The 21,926-nt window shown below is 42.6% G+C and overlaps 1 protein-coding gene across 4 annotated transcripts in view; it reads right to left on the bottom strand.

The window, feature by feature from the left end:
* CDH22 (cadherin 22) overlaps window positions 1-21,926 on the bottom strand; it is an 804,629-nt gene that overhangs the window by 631,541 nt on the left and 151,162 nt on the right. The window lies entirely within an intron of this gene.

The following is a 21,926-nucleotide window of genomic DNA, read 5'->3' as shown; positions in this document are numbered from 1 at the left end:
CCATTGAAACAAAGTTCTGCTACAATGTAATGGAGCTTCCTCTCTGCTATCTTCTCGAACGCATACAGTGCTCAAATTATAATTCAGAATTTTAACATGGGTGCGCTATGGCAGCACACATTTCTCAAGGAAAAATTACCTGCCTAGGGCAAGGTGTGCTTTTCAAAAATATCTTTGCAGTGTAAAGAACATGCAAGGTGGGGAGGAAAGCAGTTTATTAATAATTACAGCTTTTCAAACACATAAAAGTGTTCCTTATCACTGAAACATTGACCAATAGAGAATATGCAGTGGTTGTAGGAGGGTCTTAGGTGGGCCTTCTGATCTTAGGGTCCAGGTGTAGTTGCAGCCTATACTTTGCCACTGTTCGGCTTACACACAGCTCATCATCTACCATCTCATCATCTACCATTTCTCTGTGCTTTTCAATCCATTCTTACTCTATGAATGAGAATAAAGTGGTAGAATCTCGCCAAAGGACCGGCACCAGTCGATGTATTTAGAAGCTCTTTATAACTTTATTGGCATCAATATGATAGCAACGACAGACGCTGTTTCGGTCCCCATGGGCCTTTATCAAGTTGCACAGGATCATCAAATGACAATATCAAAACTGCACATATATATAGTCAAACACAATTACCCATGTTTCCTCCATCAGCCAATCACCAACACCCTAGGGCAGAGGACCTGATGGAAGACTCATGCCAAAAATACACCACCAATAAAAACAATGTTCAAATTTGAATCTCACCACTCAGAGATCAAGAGGAGTTTCCACAATAACATGTAACTGCTGCAGCAGTCCCTGATAGGCAAAATGGTGTCATGATCACATGACAAATCACGTCTTGTCAGCTGATCAGCACAAAAAAAAAAAAACCCACAACGCGTACAAAAAGCCGCATCGCCGCATCAAGATGCGACGCATAAAAACCGCCAGAACGCCGCAACAGCAACGCGTACAAAAAGCCGCATCATCGAAACAGCAACGCGCACAAAAAGCCGCATCACCACAACAGCAACGCGTACAAAAAGCCGCATCACCGTAATAGCAACGCGTACAAAAAGCCGCAGCACCGCAACAGCAACACGTACAAAAAGCCGCAGCACCGCAACAGCAACGCGTAAAAACAAGCCGCATTGCCACAACAATGTGGCCCGCGTAAACACGTGCAACGCGTAATAAACGCCGCATCACCGCAACAAAAATGCAACGCGTACAAAACGCCGCGTCGTCGCAAAAAGAGCACGCAAAGAAAGCAACCGGCGCTACGCGTAACTACACAAAATGCGGTAGAGGCAGTCAGCTATAAAAATTAGACATGCGCAGTCTGAACGCATACGCGCAGACAAGTAAACGGTACCAAATAGAAACCAATCGCATGTCAATGCGCATAATGTCAAAAAATACATGGATGGGCGGAGCTGGAGGCGGCTACCAAATATCAAATATCATGTAAAGCGCAAAAAAATAACGCTAGAAAAATTATATATAGCCAAGCCAAACTCAGCACTCACCCATCCACGATGTTAAAGGGGAACTCCTCGATCTCTGAAATCCTAGATATGTGAGATCTACAATAAATTAAATACAACAGTAAGCCCAATAAAGTACAAAAGGAATACATCAAAAGTTACACAGTACAATAAATGTGAATACCATAAACATAAACAGAAACCCAGGTCCAACTCACGATTAAGACCCGCCCTCCCCATGGCATCCAATCGTTTAATCCATGCTGCTTCTCTCCGCAGCAATTCTTTCTGTTTATTACCTCTCCATTGTGGGGGTACCCCATCTATAGCCATTATCTTCAGCTGGGAAACATTATGTCCACAATCTCTAAAATGTTCTGACACTGCCTGACCCACCGTCTTATTCCTAATTGCTGATTTGTGTGATGAAATTCTCAACTTAAGGCACTGTGTAGTCATACCTACATAAATAAAACTGCATGGGCACTTGAGTAAATAAACAACATGATCAGAGTCACATGTATAGTGCTCCCTGATATGATAAACAGTGCCCAAAGTAGGATGTTGGAAAGTATTCCCACGTATTACGCTATTACACATGTGACATGATAAGCATGGAAACATGCCACCCCTACGTGAGCGAGCCTGTTCGCGTGGTGTCACTTTCGCGCGCAGCTTGTCGCGCAAAGTGGGGGCACGATGAAAAGACATCATTGGAGGGTACCGAAACTCCGGCACCCTCGGAAAACCATCACGCAATAAATGCCAGTGTCTCCGGATGACCCTAGCAATGCCGTCACTGCAAGTGTTAAAAGTAGATACAAAGGGGATACGTGGTATCCCATCATGATTCCGTCAGCGCCGTGACCTATCCCTATGTAACACTTCTGAGGGATAGGGCCACATACGAAATTTTTGCGATAATTCTTCCCGACGATCAACACGCAACTCCGGCTCACTCACAATACGGTCAATCCGTGTGAATTGGCTTTCAGGAATGCCATCCTTAACTGAAATGGGATGAAAACTCCCATAATGGAGGGTGGAATTCCTGTCAGTAGCCTTCACAAATAGGTCAGTAGGCAATGCTCCATCACCTTTTTTAACAAGAACATCCAAGAAAGGAATATGTTCAAGGTCCCAGTTAACTGTTAGTCTACTTGCGGGGCACTGCTAATGGGCTGAAAGGATGAAATCATCCAAAGTATCACGCGGCTTTTTGTACACGTTGCTGTTGCGGCGGTTTTTATGCGTCGCATCTTGATGCGGCTTTTTGTACGCGTTGTGTACCCGGGGCTTCCTCCAGTCCCTAGAAGGCGACATAACACTTGCAGCATCACCAATCCTTCCCACTGAGGTGAGGGATTCCCAGGGTGCAGGGTCTAAGTGACCACGGGTCTTCACTAGAGCGTCCTGCAAGGGCCGATGGACTTATAGCTGCCTAGTGCCCACCAAGTCACCCTAACAGTGAGTCGGAGAACAGGGAACACTGCAATGTAGAGTTCAGCCGTAATAAGGAGACAGTTCAGAGGTCAAGGCAGGCAGAGTTCAATCGTAATCCAGAAAACAAGCCAAGGGTCAGGGCAGGCAGAGTTCAATCGTAATCCAGAAAACAAGCCAAGGGTCAGGGCAGGCAGAGTTCAAAGAGTAATCCAGAAAACAAGCCAAGGGTCAGGGCAGGCAGAGTTCAAAGCGTAATCCAGAAACTAGCCGAGGTCCAAACACAGGAGATGATCAGGAGAGCGAAGTCCAATAGCAAGCCGGGGTCAAATACAGAAATCAGTCAGGAAACGGTGGGCCAGAACACAAGGTAGCAGGCTAAGCAAGCTGAAGCGAACTAACAGGACTTGCTGCTTGAAGACACAGGCTTATATAGTGGCTGGGAGGGACCTGACGCTAATTGGACCACTTCCGCATGCGCAGTGACGGACTTCCGTCCACTAATCCCCTTCTGTGCAGACGCGGACCAACTTCCGCATCCACGCGTACAACCATTACGGAAGGCCACAATGAAAAGTACGCATGCGGCCGCCCGGGAGGATGCCATACGGCGTGACGCGCCGCGGCAACAACAAGAGTGTATGACGTCGCCCGCGCGTGCCCCTACGACCCGGAACACAAGCAGAATGGCAGGGAGTATGACAACACTGAGGACGTGGAATTTATTGACAGCAGCGCTTACGCAGGCGCAGTAGAGGCAGACCTTGGTCGTCAGCTCGGAGCGGAGGTGTGGCGTGGGACATGTCGGCTGCAAGGAGCTGCAGCAGGCCCCAGGTAAGTATATAAGGGGGCAGCATTATTTAGTTGAGGACTCCTTTAAGAAAATTGTTTTTTTTTCATTATTAACTATATTACTTGCTTTAACCTATTTTTAATTCCTTTTGGATGCCTCTTTCCCCATTCATCCCGTTACCCTCCTTGGGAGGATGAGGCCTCCAGACCCAATTTGTCTAGCTAGTTTCCATATATTACAAGAGAGCGACCGATCCCAAAAGATCCCTAGATCACCCGAGTGGAGACGGGTTTGTAATCTCCACCTGCCTACTTTGGTTGCTCACCCTGAATAGCAACCTGATTTTGTAGTACCCTTTGTCTTCTATTACTAAAAAAAAAAAAAAAAAAAAAACCCTTATTGTTTACACCATTTGGGCTCCGTGTTAGTGTTCTTTTTCTGAAGGTGCAGCATCATCTCATTCCCCAGCTTTCTTCCTCTCTAGACTGAAAGCTCACAGGGGCAGGGCCTTCTCTTCACCTTTATCACAGCATTGTATATTGCTCTCCAATTTCTACAATGCATCTCCAGCTGGGTGTGCTGCACGGATGCCATGTTAGTTAATGTATATATTCATAGTTTTTAGCAATGTAATTCTAAGGCACCATAGAACACGCTCCCACCATATAAATCTATAATAATAATAATAATTTAGCAACAAAGTTTCACTTTTGTTCTTTCTTGCCAATAAAAGGCAAATTATTTCTGTAACAAATACTTTTCAGCCATAATAATGGTTGGACCTGAACTAAGAATTAAGAATTCAATCCAAAGTGGAATATCTGTAATACCAGCCAATTATTAATGAAAAAAACAACACACAAATCATTCAGTACCATAAGTGCATAGATTTTATAAAGGGTACTCTAGAACATGTGCATTTTCTATGTAATGTATATAATGTTATGTTCGAGGATAATGTGCACATTTATAATGAAATCCTACACTGGGCTTAAGTGCACATATACATGAGGACTATTTATAGCAATGCTGCCCAATTATCTAAAGCTCTGACCCATATACTTGAGATAAGCATAAGCTGATAGGTTTGAAACTATAGAAAAATTACAGGCTATGGTACAGTTAACAGAATTACACAGGGAGATATGCAAGAGATGTATTTACAGACCATTCTTGCCCAAGGGCTAGCAGCTGAGGGCTTTCCACTCACATGTTAGTAACTGAGGTGGAACAAGTCCAGCTGGAGTCACTTAGTTGAGGATTTCACCTGATCTGATGAATTGCTGCAATCCACTAGCTACTTGCTATCAAAGTTACTACATCTGCAGAAATAGGAAAGTCCTTATTTCAGTTTGCCCAAGCTAAAATTCAGCGATATATCATTATTAGAAACAGATTTTGTCAAGTCCTGCTGATGTTATACATAAACGATTGTACACTTCTAAGCACCTGTGCTGTCTGACTGCAACTGTATATATTATTATTAAATGCTAATATATTATACAGCGCTGCACAAGAGATAGGGGTACATTACAACACTGAACAATGATAGGGTTGATTTGTTAAATATTGCGAGGAACATTATAGTGTTCAACAATGGTACACAAAATAGTGATGTAACAATGTAGGGAAAAATATAACAAATGAGTCATTGAGTACATGTGGTGGCAGAGAAGAGAACATGGTGAGGATGTCTCTGCCAAATTGGCTTACAATCTAAGCCTCTTTAGTCTTATTCTTTAAGCACGTTTCTTCTAATTTGCTAAGAAAATAGGTAGCAGATACACACAGTAGATTTCAAAAAGTGACAAAGAGTCTCAGTTGGCCAGAAATCAGAGCTTTAACTCTCAATGGAAATAATCACATGACCATTCCTGTCTTTACTTCTGAGGTAATTGCTCTCATGTATTTCATATCTCCACTAAAGGTGCGTACACACATGCGACTATAGTCGTTTGTAACGATCGTTCCCCGATCTTTACCAACGACGATCGTTACAAAAAACTAACCACCGACTATTAAGGCAAACGACGAACGAGCCACATCGCTATAAAACAAAGTTCTGTCTCGGCGGATTTTAACCAACGACGATCGTTTGCAAAAGTAGTACATCGTTGGAAACGGTCGTTCGTACTAGGCTTGACATGCGCATTTCACTATTTCTCCCTGAAACTTCTCATTTTTATGCGCAGGCGCAATAGTTGCTTTACGTGATGTAACATTCATTCTAACGATCAGATCGTTACACACCTTTTAAAACTAAACTTTACTTAGGTCGTTCTTTCATCAATTAAAAGTTTGTTCGTCGTTCTCAACGAAAGATCGTTGTCGCATGTGTGTACGTAGCATAAGTTTAGTAACATAGTTAGAATAAAGCTGAATAAAAAAGACAATCATAACCCTAAATAATTATTCAGAGACCTTTATAGGACAGAGTACCCTAAAGCCCAATAAACACATTAAGTTGTGGCTTCCGAAATGATAATTTGCCACCTTGTTGTGTGCCTCACTTAAAATCATGTGAGATCTGATCTCATATGTCTCTCTGTGCCGCAGCCACAAGTTTTGTACTTCAGTGCTGCTTCTGCCCGCATTCCCTCCACGATTGCACATCCTTCTCCTTGTTACACTTTCCCTCAGCTTCAATCTGCACCCCTACCTCCATATTTCAGTCTGCCCCCTCTGCTGCAGCCTACACCACTTCCATATTTCCCTCTGCCCGTCTGCTGCAGTCTGCATTCCCCTCCCCGTTTGAAGCCGTGGATCAGAGGTAAAAGTCCCTCTGCCCCCCACCCCCTCCCGGTCAGTCTGCACCTAGAGATGGAAGTTTATTATTTATATGATTGCGCCAATGTCCTTAGAACAAAGTCCACCTTATTGGATTGCCACCACAGGGAACGCTGCAACAATGTCCAATGTTCAAAACTTTTTCATTGATAACGCCTGCGCTCTCCAGTGGTGTCTAAATGAAAACAAAAGAACTGCACATAGGGTAATTACGTTCAGGATAATTCTTTCAACACCCGAGTGATTCTAAGTGCCCAGTGCCACTCCTAGAGGCTATCCACATCCCTCTATGTTTAGCTCCTCACCAGATATAAACCACCTCTGCTGTCAGGTGGGTATCACACTTGTTGGCCTCAGTAGTCTCCTTTGCAATCCGATTTCTTGTGGTATGGTCAATCTACAATCTGACGCCCCCACGCACACATGGAAGGACCGGGCGGTCGCGGAGTACAGGCTGCGGACGCACTACCGGGGACGCCACAATCGCTGCATAGCATCCCCTGATGGATGGGCATCGTACCAAAGAGTTTGTGATATGCTGATAAACCTGACTGGATGCGTAAGTGCAATTGATTGCGCCCAGCAGCAGGTGTTTTAATGTTTTACGCTATGGAATGTTTTGTGTTTTTTATCTGAGATATCGATGAATGGATTAAAATAGAACCTGTGAAAGAGTTCTGCATAAGTGTCGCCTGGCCTGAATTGTTGTTACCACAAGCGCAATTTCCACCTAAGGCTGAGAGGTGGGCAGCATCTGGTGAGCGTTTTAAACTATAGGTGTTGGGAGTGTGGTAACACGAAGTAAAGCACAGTTGGCACAGGGAGCAGTGGAGTTTTAAGGATGTATGTTGCCTAAACAATATTACCCTATGTGGAGAGTATTTATATTGTAAATTGAACATACCACAAGAAAGGGAGACTACTGAGGCCAACAAGTGTGATACCCACCTGACAGCAGAGGTGGTTTATATCTGGTGAGGAGCTAAACATAGGGGGATGTGGATAGACTCTCGGAGTGGCACTGGGCACTTAGAATCACTCAGGTGTTGAAAGAGTTATTCTGAACGTTATTACCCTATGTGCAGTTCTTTTGTTTTGGTTTAGACACCGCTGGAGAGCGCAGCAGTTATTATTGAAATAGAGATGGAGGTTAGTGTTAGGCATGGCTAGGCTACTGCTAGGCAGAGGAGAGAGGATTTTAGTGGTAGGTGGGGAGAGGGAGGTTATTGCTACAAAGAGAGGTTATTATCGACAGGCATGTGTGGGGTGGGGGGTGGGGGGAGGTGCGATAATCCACACCGCCCCTTGGCCACGATAATCCACACACACTGCTCAGGGAAGCCCAGCCCACGGGAAGCTCCTCCCTATCTGGGACACTTTGGAGTAAAGAGGTCCCATACAGGAATCCTATTGTAACCACCCCCCAGTTGTGTGGGAGCAGGTAAGATATTGTCTCCCTGACAGCAGTGACCTCTACTTCCCCCAGCATTTATAGTGACCTCTCAATCTTACGACCACAGTGACCTCTCCCTCTACCTGGGACCGTTGGAGAGCGGGGGAGGGGGGTTGAAGGTCACATGTCACTGCAGGGCAAGGGAGCTTGGGGGGAGGGAGCCACCCTCCCCCCCCCCACTTGTTGGTACTAAAATTTGAGCACCCCTCTACTTAAGAACCCTCCGCACAGCCCTGATAAGCGATTTTAAATAGGGGTAATATCTTACACACTAATTAACATTTAGCAATAATAAACATACCCGTATAGCAGTGTGGTATATAAATATTTGACATAGAGGTTTGTAATTTTATGACCTAAATGAGCATCAGATCAGATCTTAGAAGCCACTCAATTTAAGAGCCCACAATTACATTCTCACCAATACAGTTAATGCTTCCTGATAATTGACAGCAATGAGCACTGGGATATCTAAACACTTGTATATTGTTTTGCATTGTATGCATTTCTGCTCCTACAAGTTCTTTGGAATGCTCTTCAATCTCTATTTCCACAGCTGTCCTTCAGATTCACAGGCTGAATAATGATCCCAGAACGGTGGTGTTTTATCCAGAAAACGTGGCAGTTATATTAATGTGATTCAGTTGCTCAGGCTGATTGTATGGCTATAGCCTCCTTGTTAGGTAAGCATTCTCCACCAGAGAATCTTAAAGGGAATATCCACTTTGTTTATATAAAAGAAATTGCTATAAACTTAGATCAGTGTTGCACATTTCTTTTTGTTATGTAAAGCGTTTATACTTAGGTGTGCTTAAAATGTCTTAATCAATATTGATTTTAAGCCTCATTTTAAAGCCAAGCTAAATCGTAGCAGTGAGATCGAAATCAGGGTTTCAACCATAAACTATGAAGCAGGTTTCACCTGTTAAATCAAGTGCTGTATAGTAAGACCATCTCTTATTGTATGGGCAGCACTGTGGCGTAGTGGTTAGCTCTTGCCTTGCAGCGCTGGGTCCCCAGTTTGAATCCCAGCCAGGGCACTATCTGCAAGGAGTTTGTATGTTCTCCCCGTGTCTGCGTGGGTTTCCTCCGGGCACTCCGGTTTCCTCCCACATCCCAAAAACATACAGATAAGTTAATTGGCTTCCCCCTAAAATTGGCCTTAGACTACAATAAATACACTACATGATACATACATAGACGTACGACTATGGTAGGGATTAGATTGTGAGCTCCTCTGAGGGACAGTTAGTGACAAGACTATATTCTCTGTACAGCGCTGCGTAAGATGTCGGCGCTATATAAATACTAAATAATAATAATAAATTGTAGAGCGTGCAGCAGCGGAAGTCTATTTGGAGCAGAGCGTCTGCTGCAGTGGCATTAGCTTCCACCCAGGCAGGTCATGGCCTTGTTTCTATTCACTAGCATTAGAATGTGCTCACATTTGGGAGCCAGCCTGCATTCTAGCTGGGCAAAGGCATCTGTGACTGCAGTACACCGCTCTGCTTCACACAAGCTTTCACTGCTGCATGCTGTGAAATAAAATACAGAACATCATTTAGCACATAATACCTGCCTACACATACTTTAAGGGAGGAAATCCCTGACCACTATTTTAATGCCAGGTTTCAGCTGCTTTTAAGATAGAAACATGTCACACAGATATGCTAAGCTGAGTAAATTACAGTGTATTCTGATCCCTGCCTTAACAATTAGGCCTGGTGCACACCAGAGGAGTTTTTCTGAGCGTTTTGAGTTTTTAAATCTGCTACTAATGTTATCCTATGTGTCTGTGCACACTGGAGCAATGAGGTTTTGTAAAAAACCCCATAGCATTACATTGGGAAGAGCTTTTAGAGGTTTCAAAAGCTCTTCCCAATGTAATGCTATGGGGTTTATTACAAAACCTCATTGCTCCAGTGTGCACAGACACATAGGATAACATTAGCAGCAGATTTAAAAACTCAAAACGCTCAGAAAAACTCCTCTGGTGTGCACCAGGCCTTATAAAGAGGAATGTTACTGAAAGAAAGGATAGTAGTAGGGAGAAAAATACATCAAACTGCAAAGTGAGAAGTTAAAACAATAGCATATAGATCAATAAACTATTGAAATTCACCATGTAGTATGCAGGTCATCATCTTCACTGCTGGCATACAAGAGAAAATACAGTTAGCATAAGTATGTGAAACCTTTGGAATTATATGGATTTCTGCACAAATTGGTCATAAAATGTGATCTAATCTTCTAAGTCACAAAAATAAACAATCACAGTTTGACTAAACTAATACCACACAAACAATTAAACGCTTCCTTGTTTTTATTGAACATACCATGTAAACATTCACGGTGCAGGTAGAAAAAGTATGTGAACCGCTAGACTAATGACATCTCCCAAGAGCTAAACGGAGTGAGGGGTCAGCCAGCTGGAGTCCAGTCAATGAGATGAGATTAGAGGTGTTGGTTACAGCTTCCCTGTAATTATATTGGAATTATATAGATTTCTGCACAAATTGGTCATAAAATGTGATCTGATCTTCATCACAGCAATAGACAATCACAGTCGGCTTAAACTAACACTACACAAATAATATTTCCATGTTTTTATTGAACAGACCATGTAAACATTCACAGTACAGGTGGAAAAAGTATGTGAATCCTTACACTAATGACATCTAAGACCAGGACTGCTATTTGGTTGATTAGATAATTGCATTAACCTCCCTGGCGGTAAGCCCGAGCTGAGCTCGGGCTATACCGCTGGGAGGCACCGCTCAGGCCCCGCTGGGCCGATTTGCATAATTAACTTTGCTAGCTGCGTGTAACCTCCGATCGCCGCCGCTACCCGCCGATCCGCCGCTATTCCCGTCGCCGCAGCCGCCCCCCCCCCCCAGACCCCGTGCGCTGCCTGGCCAATCAGTGCCAGGCAGCGCTGTGGGGTGGATCGGATTCCCCTTTGACGTCACGACGTCGATGACGTCGGTGACGTCATCCCGCCCCGTCGCCGTGGCGACGGGGGAAGCCCTCCAAGAGATCCCGTTCTTTGAACGGGATCTCTTGATCTCCATTTGCCGGCGGCGATCGGAGTCATGCAGTGCTGACTGAGCACCTGGCATATGATCCAAGCACACGGCAAGGCTATCATCTATATATATATGCAGGGGTGACTGGGCAGGTGCCAGATCAGTACAGTAGCATACCTTCAAATCCATGAACAGCACAGTACAAAGGAACGGAAAATGTTCTGCTGAGAGACCTTCTGAAATATAAGATGTCCCCTGAAAGCCTAACACATCTTTTAGAGCAAATAATATAAGACACTGTCTTATTTTGGGGGAAACACGGTATATATACACACACACACACACACACACACACACACACACACACACACACACACACACACACACACACACACACACACACACACACACACACACACACACACACACACACAGGGATGTACTGCTTACTTGGCAATCGGAAACCGGTACTTACTACATTACAACAAGGTTCACAGACAGCATATTGTCAGTGTCATGATTCTCCCTGAGTTACAAAGGACATATGTAAGTCATCAGGTTGAAATGTACATAGCAATGCAAAATCTCTAACAAAAAGCATTGGGCTTTACTCAAGAAAAAAATGCAATTTCCCTTTAAAAAGCAAAACACATAAGAAAAAGGCGGCATACTTTTACTAGATACCGTCCCTACAAATGGTCGAGGAAAATGCAGAAAAGTATGGGATTATTACAGGCATCTCTAAGAAGATAATAAGCACGTTCTCGAATGTGTAATTACTATATTTAAATAACGCCTAATTCTTACATGCATGTCACTGGCGGATTTTTTCTTTTTTGCATGGAGAGTAAAATCTCCAGGGATGAGTGTTAGTGGAAACAATTCATACAGACATCAGCTTATTCCATCAGACCAATGCTTGCTAATGAAAGGCTCCCAGGAGGACAGATCACTTTGGTTATTAACATTTAGGCAGATTCTCCAGGGATGGAAGAATCCCAGCAGATGTGTCCATCCGCTGCAGAATAAGGACAATATTTAACATAATCACATACCTCAGTAGCTTCACCGCTCGCCAGAGTCTCACAACAGTCTGGCTCTTATTCAAAGTGGTATCTTTGACTTACAGTATCAGAAGGAAAGAAATCAGTGCCGCTAAAGGGAATGCATAGTGATTCTATGCAATTTATTACAGTCAGTACTAAAAAGGTATATTTAATATTTTAACAGGTAAAATGAAATTCTACATATAAATATTTCACTCTTGAAGCCAGGAGGTGTAGAGCCCAGAGCTAGGCTAGCAGCTTTGTATATGCTAATACAACAGATGCCGTTCTAAAACATACCTTAACGTGACCCTTTTCTCACATACAACGAAGTAACAGCAAGCTGATGAAATTACATATTTTTATTTCCCGCTCTTTTCAAAACTAACCTCTCTGCTCTTTGTACTAAATAGACCGTGTCAGGCCGATTTTGCAAACGGTTATAAAATAATAGCAATGAGAAATAACTAGATAAAGGACAATCTGTTTCTGAGCGATATGCTCCTACATGGCTTGTCAGTAAATGGCTACCTGTTAAGAAGGACATGTTGATTTCAGAAGAGGACTCAGCTATGTCATGCATACTGAAGTAAACTTCAGTCTACTACCACAAGTGTAAAGTGACAGTGGTACTTAAAAGATCAGTGGCCTAAGGAGCTAAAGCCTGAATGCATATTTTACACAGTGTCCCCTTGAGCACTCTTTACATAACAAATGATATGGAACATTGAAACCTGCCAAGAACAGTCAGGCGTAGTGTCAGAGTGGTGTAAGCAAAGAGAAGAACAGAATGCTGAATAATAGCACTGGAAAGCCCACAAAGGCCCGGGCCTTGGGAAGCTGTTCCTAAGGCGGCAGTACATAGAAGATGTGTTGCTAGATATGTAGCAAGTGGAGGCTGTAAATAGAAAAGGGAGGCTGGAAATAGGGAGCAACACATGGAAGAAAGGAGCTGCTGCCCAAATAAGCTGCACATAATAGAGAAGGACTGTTTTACATGGATATTACACTTGTAGAAGGAGCTGCATACAGAATAGGAGGGTAGTTGCTACACCTGAAAGGAGAGCCAAAAGAAAGCTGGCCCAGGGGTCGTTAAAAGTATAAATCCAACCTTGTGCTAAATTAACTGATGCACGGGCTTTTTTTATTTTGCAAAAACTATAAAAATTGTTGGACATGAATTAAAATAACCTATAAAAAGCCTATTTAAAAAAACATAGAATGGGATTTAAAGCAAGAATGTCATTAACAGATAAATGTAATATCCTCATACAGAAAAGGCTTACCTGCCTGAAAGCTCTCTTGCTGCTATTATTATTTTTGGATTTGCATGGCACCATACTACCAATATGCTCAGAAGCTGTTTCAGACAATAGGAACTTTCAGTTCACATAAACAAAAAAAAGCCAATGTGAATGATACAGTTAGACAGCATAACGTGAAAAGATGCACACACCATCCCTGCTGCATCTTTATCTCTGTATCAGTGTTCAGATGGTTACAGGTAGGCATCAGGAAGGGGGCCTGTGCAAGGTGGGGTGGGAGCTAAGGATAGGAGTCAGGAAAGGGTGTTGTAAGATTAGGTGTCGGGGGGGGGGGGGGGGGGAGGAGCTGATGTTAGGGTTAGACAATGTAGGGGTGAGGGTGGTTAGGTTTAGTTTAGCTGTAGTAAAATATGTGTAATAAAAATAGTCTATTCTACTATCAGCTATCTCCCAGTGCCTTCATTTAATCTACACGTATTGAATAACCAGGTCTGTAGCCCAAACATTGTATGCAAAAGGTTACCTGGGCCAAGGAACCTGTCCAAACACTTCCCTTTCATACAAAAGTTTGAGTCAGAGCATTTTATCTGGCCCAGTGTTCTCCCCAGGGCATATTAGCAGGGCGCGCCGCCCGGGTAAAATCAGCGGCCGCCCAGTGGCTTAATTAGCCAGGCGTCTGTCCAGAGACATTTTATTATACGTGCGTGCATGGGACCTGGGCTTTTTCTTTCCTTCCCTACCCATTGGTGCCTCCCTTCAGCCAGTAAAAACAGAGAGGCAGCCGAGTGCTCCCTGCCCCTCACAACTCCGTCCAGCCAGTAGCAGCAGCCATCACACCGGGGAGGAGAGATCATCTTTGCTCTGCACCCAGAATGCACAGGCAGTGTGCACAGCAGCGTGACGTTACACAGTGACAGCTCAGTCACTCCAGCACGCCCGTACTGCAGAGGACCTCTAATAAACTTTTTCAAGCTTACTGGTCACCAGGCAGCCAGGTAATTAACCTACAAAAACAAACATGGAGCAGAGTGTAAATCACTTCTCCGTATTTCAAAGAGAAACAAAAGTTTGCTTTCCTAAAACAGAAAGAATTTGCGATAATTCAGGTTGGAGTGAGCTCGAGATGTCTCCCAGGCACCACTGCTGAATATATGCAAATTAACCATTGTACCCTTGTGTATTTCAAAGAGAGTTCGCTAAAGGAATGTGGGAAGTTAATGGGGAGAAGTGTATATCCAGGCAAAGAAAGAGTCAAGAATATAAAAAAGTGCCAACCTAAGCATTGCTCTCGAAAACTGACAATCTCTGAGGGGAGGGCTTCTTCTAGCAGTCTCATCTAGTCCCTTTCTGTGGTTACACAGGCTTCTGCTGTTTCCTCCAAAAGATGAACGTGAACTGCACAAGCACAGAATCACCCTGGCCTCTGGAGCACGATTGAGAGAGGTGCAGACGTGCCCGCAGCCAGAATCGGATCTTTCGGAGAGGACAGCAACACACTGGAGTAGATTGGAGCTACAACAAGGGACCTGATAGATTGCTGGAAGAAGCCCTGGAAGTAAACCTAACCCCCCTCCCCGAATGAGCACCGCGATAACATGTAAATCGCCGTGCTCATTCCCCACTAGCAAACTTTTTTTTCCCACATTGCAATTGTCGCACGATCGCGCTCAGTTCCCGGTGGCTATATGCCACAATCGTGGGTAGTGGAAATTGTAGGTTGTGTGATCACATCGCGATTGCACTTTCTAGTGGGAAAAGGCCCTTACTTCCCCAACCGGCTACTTTTTCATGCCACCCGGCTAAAAAAAATTTCTGGGGAGAACACTGTGGCATAACTCAACAAATCTATAAGGTAACTTACCCTTATTCACCAGATGAAATCCTGAAAGTCTGCCTCTGGAACCTGAAGAGAAACAACTCTGGTTCTCGGTAAGAAAACACTCATCTGTTAGGCTATTAATATAGCTCCATAAGTTTAACAGCTAAATGCAAAATAGTTAAATAACATTTGCAAACAATATGTATGCCTATTGCCTGCACAGGCTTTTGAAGTATCCCATGTCCCCTATGGGAAGTATTCAGACTTTGGCTTGTGCCCACTGCCATGGGTGACTACCCACAGCTGTCTACAATTATCTACAATTGACAGTGGAATGTTCAAAGTTATCTACAATTAACAATGGTTTTTCGCATAGACACAGCATGCTTTTATGTCTGCAGCACAGAGATTGCCCACTGGGCACAAAGGATACTTCAAAAGCTTTACAGGCATAAGGGAACAACATTACAGATACTAGTTACTGTTGACTGTTTCACTGCCTTGGAATATGAAATTTATCTGAGAGGTTTCATGGTTAGTCTTAGAAAATTAAAACTTGAATATCAAGGAATGAGTAACAGAACTACGAAATGACTCACAAGACATCTAATGCCTTAGAATTCCAACAAGACTACATGTTTGAGAAATTATTTAATGCTATATTATAGAATGGTAGTTCCGGCACTAATGTATCATCTGAAAACATGTTAAAAGCTAGAAACTATAAGGTTTCCTCTTCACTTAGCTTAATAGTTACAGTTACAGGGCCCAGGAGGATTTTTGTGGCGGTTTCCCCCTGCTGTGTGCTTCACCCAAGAAGGTTTGTGGCCTTGGCCCAGGGCCAGCTCACCAATAAGTTCATTATCAAATCTTATGTAACCAAGACATAAGAAGGAAGGGAGAGCAAACCTGATGAAATATTACTTCCATGACTGAACACTGTACTACAATAGGATGTTACTCACAAGATTGGCTTGTTACTTAGACAACCACTTTAAGCATTGATGGGTTCTGTTTTTCTTCAATACTGCCTACTTACTAGGCTTTGGAATTAAACTTGCAGGTCACATTCCTCTGATTTCTCCTTTCCCAGCTCTTCACGGGGAAGAGGGAGTAGGCAGAAGGACCTTTCCTTGTTGGAGCTGTAAACTAGGAAGCACTGCTATGGATGAAGAGGTGTCCTCTGGTGTAATCTAGGAAGGTGTGATTACCTTCTCAAAAATGACACATCAACAGAAGGTAAGACCTTTAATCGACATTTTTCAACAGACATGGCTGGCATCATTAGGTAAAATCTTAGTCTTTAACCACTTCACCCCTCCCCCCCCCCAGTGCTAAATTTCTCCATCCCTCTGCGCACCGCTTCACCCCCAGGGACGGAGAAAGGCACACTTGTTTGTTTACTGGCTGGGAGTGGGCGGGGAACTCGCGCGCACACTCCAGCCAGCCAGCACAGCAGGTGACTAATTGGACGTTAGGAACAAGCGTTCCTAAATCCAATTAGACTCGCCGATTGCGAACAGAATGAAGACTGCTTCAAACAGAAGCAGTCTTCATTCATAACAACCTAAAGTAAACAAACGTGCAGCGCGCGATCGCGCGCCCCCCCGCGACCCGCACGCGCACCCCCCCCCCCCCCGCTCTGCAGTCCAATAATTGGTTATGGGGACCCCAGTCCCCAATAACCAATCATAAGACAAAAAAAAATGAATGGAAGCAGCGCTGCAAGGTAAAAAATCGCGCTGGTGTTTCAGGGGTAAAACCCCTCCGTTGTGAAGTGGTTAAGGTGCGTCTCTTAAAGAGGCACGTCAGCTAGAAACATTTTCACCAAAATTTCACCTGTTGAAACTGGCTTCTACTGGAAAAAAAGCATTGTGATTAGAGGTCTTTACTTTTGTTGATATTTGGGAAGATAAATAAGCATATCTTTCTACACCCTCTTCATCTTTAGCTGCGTCCCCCCTTATGTCTCCAGGATATACTGTGAATGCAGTCATTTGATTAAAACATGATAGCATTCGCAGAAAGCCTAGGAACCCTATAATGATAACTACCTTGATGTTGGCTCTGGGGCTTTCTACACATCCAAGGATTTGTGGAAGTAGTAAACATCTGCTTATTCTGGAGGTGTTGTGTATCCAGCTAGCCTCGTGTTTGTAAGCCTTTTGTTGCACAAACTAGAATCCCCTGCTTAAGTTGTCTGAATTGCATTTATATAACCTTATGAGCTGCACTGACCATAGCTAGAATTGGGCTTTACGTTCTAGAAAAGGACTAGGGATCTCAGAGTTGTGACCTTTAAGATTTTCAATGTCTTGCATAAGCAAAAAGCTTAAGTGTCACACTAGATTTTAGAACTTTCACTATTTGAGTTTAACCAAATGCTCAAGTCAGAAAGTTATTTCTTCATCACTATATAAAGGTTAACTAAACAACTTTGAATTAAAAACAGGGCATAATTAGGTCAGGATCTTATTAACAAAGAGTAGAGATTTAAGCAGCCCTGAAGCAAGGAAAAAAGCTAGCTAGACCTATGTAGAGGGAAGGCACTGGATTTCATAGAGCCTTCCTGGTCATCTCTCCGAGCCCTGGTTCCACCGCTGTTACCCCATTGAAGTAGGATGAATAACTCTTTGGGACTTCTTTGAAGGCTGTGGAAGTACTCGCATCCCTGAGTATTTCTAAAGACTAGCAGATGCATACTGCTTCCAAAGCCTAACGAGGAGTCTCAAAGGTGTGAAAATAGTACCCAGAGCAAATGGATTGCTTTAAAGCAAATCTGAAGCGAAAATAAATGAATGAGATAATGAAATGTATGTGAAGTATGAATAATTAATAGAACATTAGTAGCAAACAAAAGAGTCATATTTTTATTTTCCGTTACATAGCTTTATTTATAACATTGCATCAGACTTTCACAGTTGCATTTTAGAATCCACACTCTGTATTTTAAGCTGTAAAACAATGTAGAAATAAAGACCCTTTGAACTTTCCTGCACTTACCTCAAGCTATCTCTCACTGTTTCTTGGCTCTATAAGCTCTTCAGAAAACAGAACTGAGTTAAACCAAGTTGGTAAAATAGCTCAGAGAAGCTCTTTTGCATAGATAACAATTGAGGGCCCTTAAACACTGAGGCAGTGCTGCATTTTTGCTGCAGCCTACCACAGGGCAATGACAGTCTATGGGGTAGTTCATGCTACCCACTATGCGCTGCGCTAGAAGTTCCATTTCTAATGTGACCTACGATACCTTGTGGCTCCTGTAGCGATGTGCAGTGGGCTGGAAGTCATGTAAGGCTATGGTGAAACGTGTGCTAAAATGTCTACCGCAAGTTTTATGCATCGCGCATGTGCGGAAGTGTATTTTAGCAATTCGCTTCCACGCACATGATCACTTCGACCACAGGAACGAAGCAACACTTCCAGCTTGGGCGGCTGCCAGACGGGGATTACCGCGTACAAGCGTAGTAGTCCCCGAAGGCCTGTTTTTGGCGGTCACGCTGGTAAGCATTCTGAAACCAATCTCAAGTTTTTTTTAACTCTTACTTTACTGGATAACATGAGACTCTTTTCTTTACTACTACTGTTCTATTTATTTTCTGTACCACATACAGAGTTGCTTTAACCGTTTCCACTTTTTTCCTAAGGGGAGTCGTTTCTACTCAGAGTTAATTTTTTTACAGAAATGCACTCTCCCTCTTACTCTCTCTCCCATTCTTACATGGAACGTAACACAGTAACATGGTATATCTTATTTTAAATTAGAACATTTAATTTCATACCTTATGTGGACATTTTGGTGTCTTCTATTGGCTGGTAGCAGAAAAGTTGGCCAAAGTATGGTAAATTTTAAAGCAATTTCCTGGGTGTAAGAAAATAGGTTCTAACCACTTTCCAAACTATCCAAAACTAAAATAATTCCCAGAGTGAAGCATTCACATAGTTTGCCGAAAATTAAAATGAATACACGCTTTTTCATAATGTATTCATTATTAAAAATAAAGTTGATTTAACAAACTCTTGTAATATTAGCAGATGTAAGATATCAGTAGAAGGGAGTGAGGGATAAACCAACTAAATTATTAGTAAGTGGTCCAGCTTTTAAAATTGGGTACAAGTTTGAAAATGAAGAGGATTGTGGATGACTTTTCATGGAATCCCTTATCAACGACTGCAGGTGGTAGGATATTAAATTACAGACTGTGACTAATTGTGTTATCTCAGCTGAAAGTAGTTAAATGTCCAGAAGTTGAAATTTCAGCTCTTTGCACTCATGCTAACAGTACCCTGTTGTACAGAACACCTCCATATTCCCTTCTTTCTGCGTATGCAACTCCAAATGGACATTGTGCACGCTCTGCAGTGTTTATTCACTTCAGCTACAAAATAGAGGATATGTAATCAATAGCACCAATATACAACTTCCCTTCCAAAAAACCTGGGAAGCTGTGTAAAGTGAAACAACAGAAACAAAAACAGAAAGCAAACTTTTTTAATCACTTAGACCTTATATTCCATTAAAATAATAGGCAAAGATAAAATATCAGAGGCTGAAACTGAGTTATTTTATTGTTTTATGAAAAATATCATCATCATCTAGAATTTTGATAACTATAACACAGACTGCAAAAGTTGTTTAAATACTGGAGAAACATCTCACTACTACTTAGGTTAACTGATATCAGATTTGTAACATAGTTGGACATAGAAAGAGCATCTCAGAGATGGTTCTTGGCAGGGGCAGCCATTGGGAAGCACCTGGGAAGAGAATCTAGCATGTACAGTGCCTCCCCCCCCCCCCCCCCACCCAATCCTTTTGATGTATAAATGGATCATGTTAACCAATGGAATTGTTCTCTCCCTCTACTCACTCACTTTATCATGCGCCACTCCATGAGCCTTCCAACCCCTCCATAGCAATAGAACATGTTGCTAGCCTGTAGGCTGGTGACGCATCTGTGCAAAACTCAGCCCAACCTCTCACACGTGTCAACCCAAATTAAAGGACACCTGAAGTGAGACGTACATGGAGGATACCATATTTATTTCCTTTTAAGCAATGCCAGTTGTCTGGCTGCCCTGCTGATCAACTGCCTCTAATACTTTTAGCCATAGATACTTAACAAGCATGCAGCAGATCAAGTGTGTCTGACGTTAATGTCAGATCTGACTAGATTAGCTGCATGCTTGTTTCTGGTGTGATTCAGACGCTACTGCAGCCAAACAACTGGTATTGTTTAAAAGGAAATAAATATGGCAGCCTCCATATACTTTTTCCAGTTCCCTTTAAGAAGGAGTGGGGTACAACAAAAATGTGAAGGAGTGGGGTACAACAAAAATGGTCCAGGCAAATGGTGCTATTTCAGATTAATGTTCCTCAGAATAAAATTGCAACAAAAAAATTACAGAAGTTGCAGAAATTACAGGACATAACATTATAATTTTCAGAAAATCCTGTGAAATATGTATATGGAAAGAGCAGAGTTAAAAGCCAGTATTGGATGGCGGTTATCTTTAGACCTTCGGGGCACTGCATTTAACCTGACGACTCTGTAGTGGAAATCACTTTAAGGGTAGAACACTTCCAAAAGCCACTGTATGTGAAAAACGTCTGCTGCCACATCCACCAATGCAATTTTAAACCCTACAATGCAAAGAAGAAACCATATATAAACTTAATCCAGAAACATAGATGCCTTATCTGGGCCCAAGGCCATTAACCACTTTGCATCCAGACCTTGTTTCCCACTTATGGACCAGAGCAGTTTTGACAGTTTAGCTATGTCCTTATTTAATCAGAAATAACTTTATCCCTACTTATGACACAGAAATACAATATATGTATTGTTTTTTTTCAAGACAAACTAGGCTTTCATTGTATGCCATTTTTCCCTCAAACAATTTTGTTTTCTATGAATTTTAATGGAAAGCAAGGGAAAAAACTAGAAAAAAAACACATGATTTCTCAGTTTTACCAATTCCAGTTTAAAAATAAAAAGTGCTACTGTAGATAAAAAACACAAATTTTGTTTGGCTATTCTTACCGCTTATCACAAAACTTAGATTATGTTCCTGTCACAATTTATGGTGAAGATATTTGATTCTGAAATAATGCCGCATACTGTATTTTTCACTATGAACTGAGAAAATAAAAGTATTTTTAATGGTAAAAATCAATCTCAGTAGCTCAGGAAACATATATTCCTGTTCACTAATTAGTGCTGCACCAGATAGTGTCAGAAATGTGCACAGGAGCAAATCCAATCCTGCACAGCACTGCTTCTGCTACAAGACATAGATCTACTGACTCGTGGCTTAGATGAAGTCACAGAGGACGTAGAAATACTGCAGTGGTGAGAAACGCTTGAGAAACGCGTTGTCAAAGTGCACCAATAAAAACCGAATTCAATCGTAAATATCTACTTGTTTTTATATTCGACCAAACACCTATAAGGTAGGACGATCTCAATATTCCATACCTTAGAGTGACTGGATCAGTCACAGTTTGTTTTAATTTGTTATTTAGATATAGCATTATACAATTCTCTATTATGATGTTACCCAGACCGGGCGCCTCCTACCCACTATAAGCACAGTTGTGCTTTCCCCTCGTATATACTCTATATCGAGGGTGATTTAGTCAAGTCTCTCGACATTTAAATCGTTTTTCCTGGGAGCAGCGACCGTCTTGGAAACAAAAGGCCGAGTGGGGACGGTATTTCTCCACCTGCGAATACGAGTGGTTGCCTTGCTGCAACCCACCTTTGTGAGTATATACTCAATTGCCTTATATACCCATACCAACTAACGATATTGCA

Source organism: Hyperolius riggenbachi, chromosome 12 (genome assembly GCF_040937935.1).
Source record: "Hyperolius riggenbachi isolate aHypRig1 chromosome 12, aHypRig1.pri, whole genome shotgun sequence".
NCBI classification, from domain to species: domain Eukaryota; kingdom Metazoa; phylum Chordata; class Amphibia; order Anura; family Hyperoliidae; genus Hyperolius; species Hyperolius riggenbachi.
Note: the sequence above shows the minus strand (reverse complement) of the source record. Positions and strands in the feature narration are given on the sequence as shown.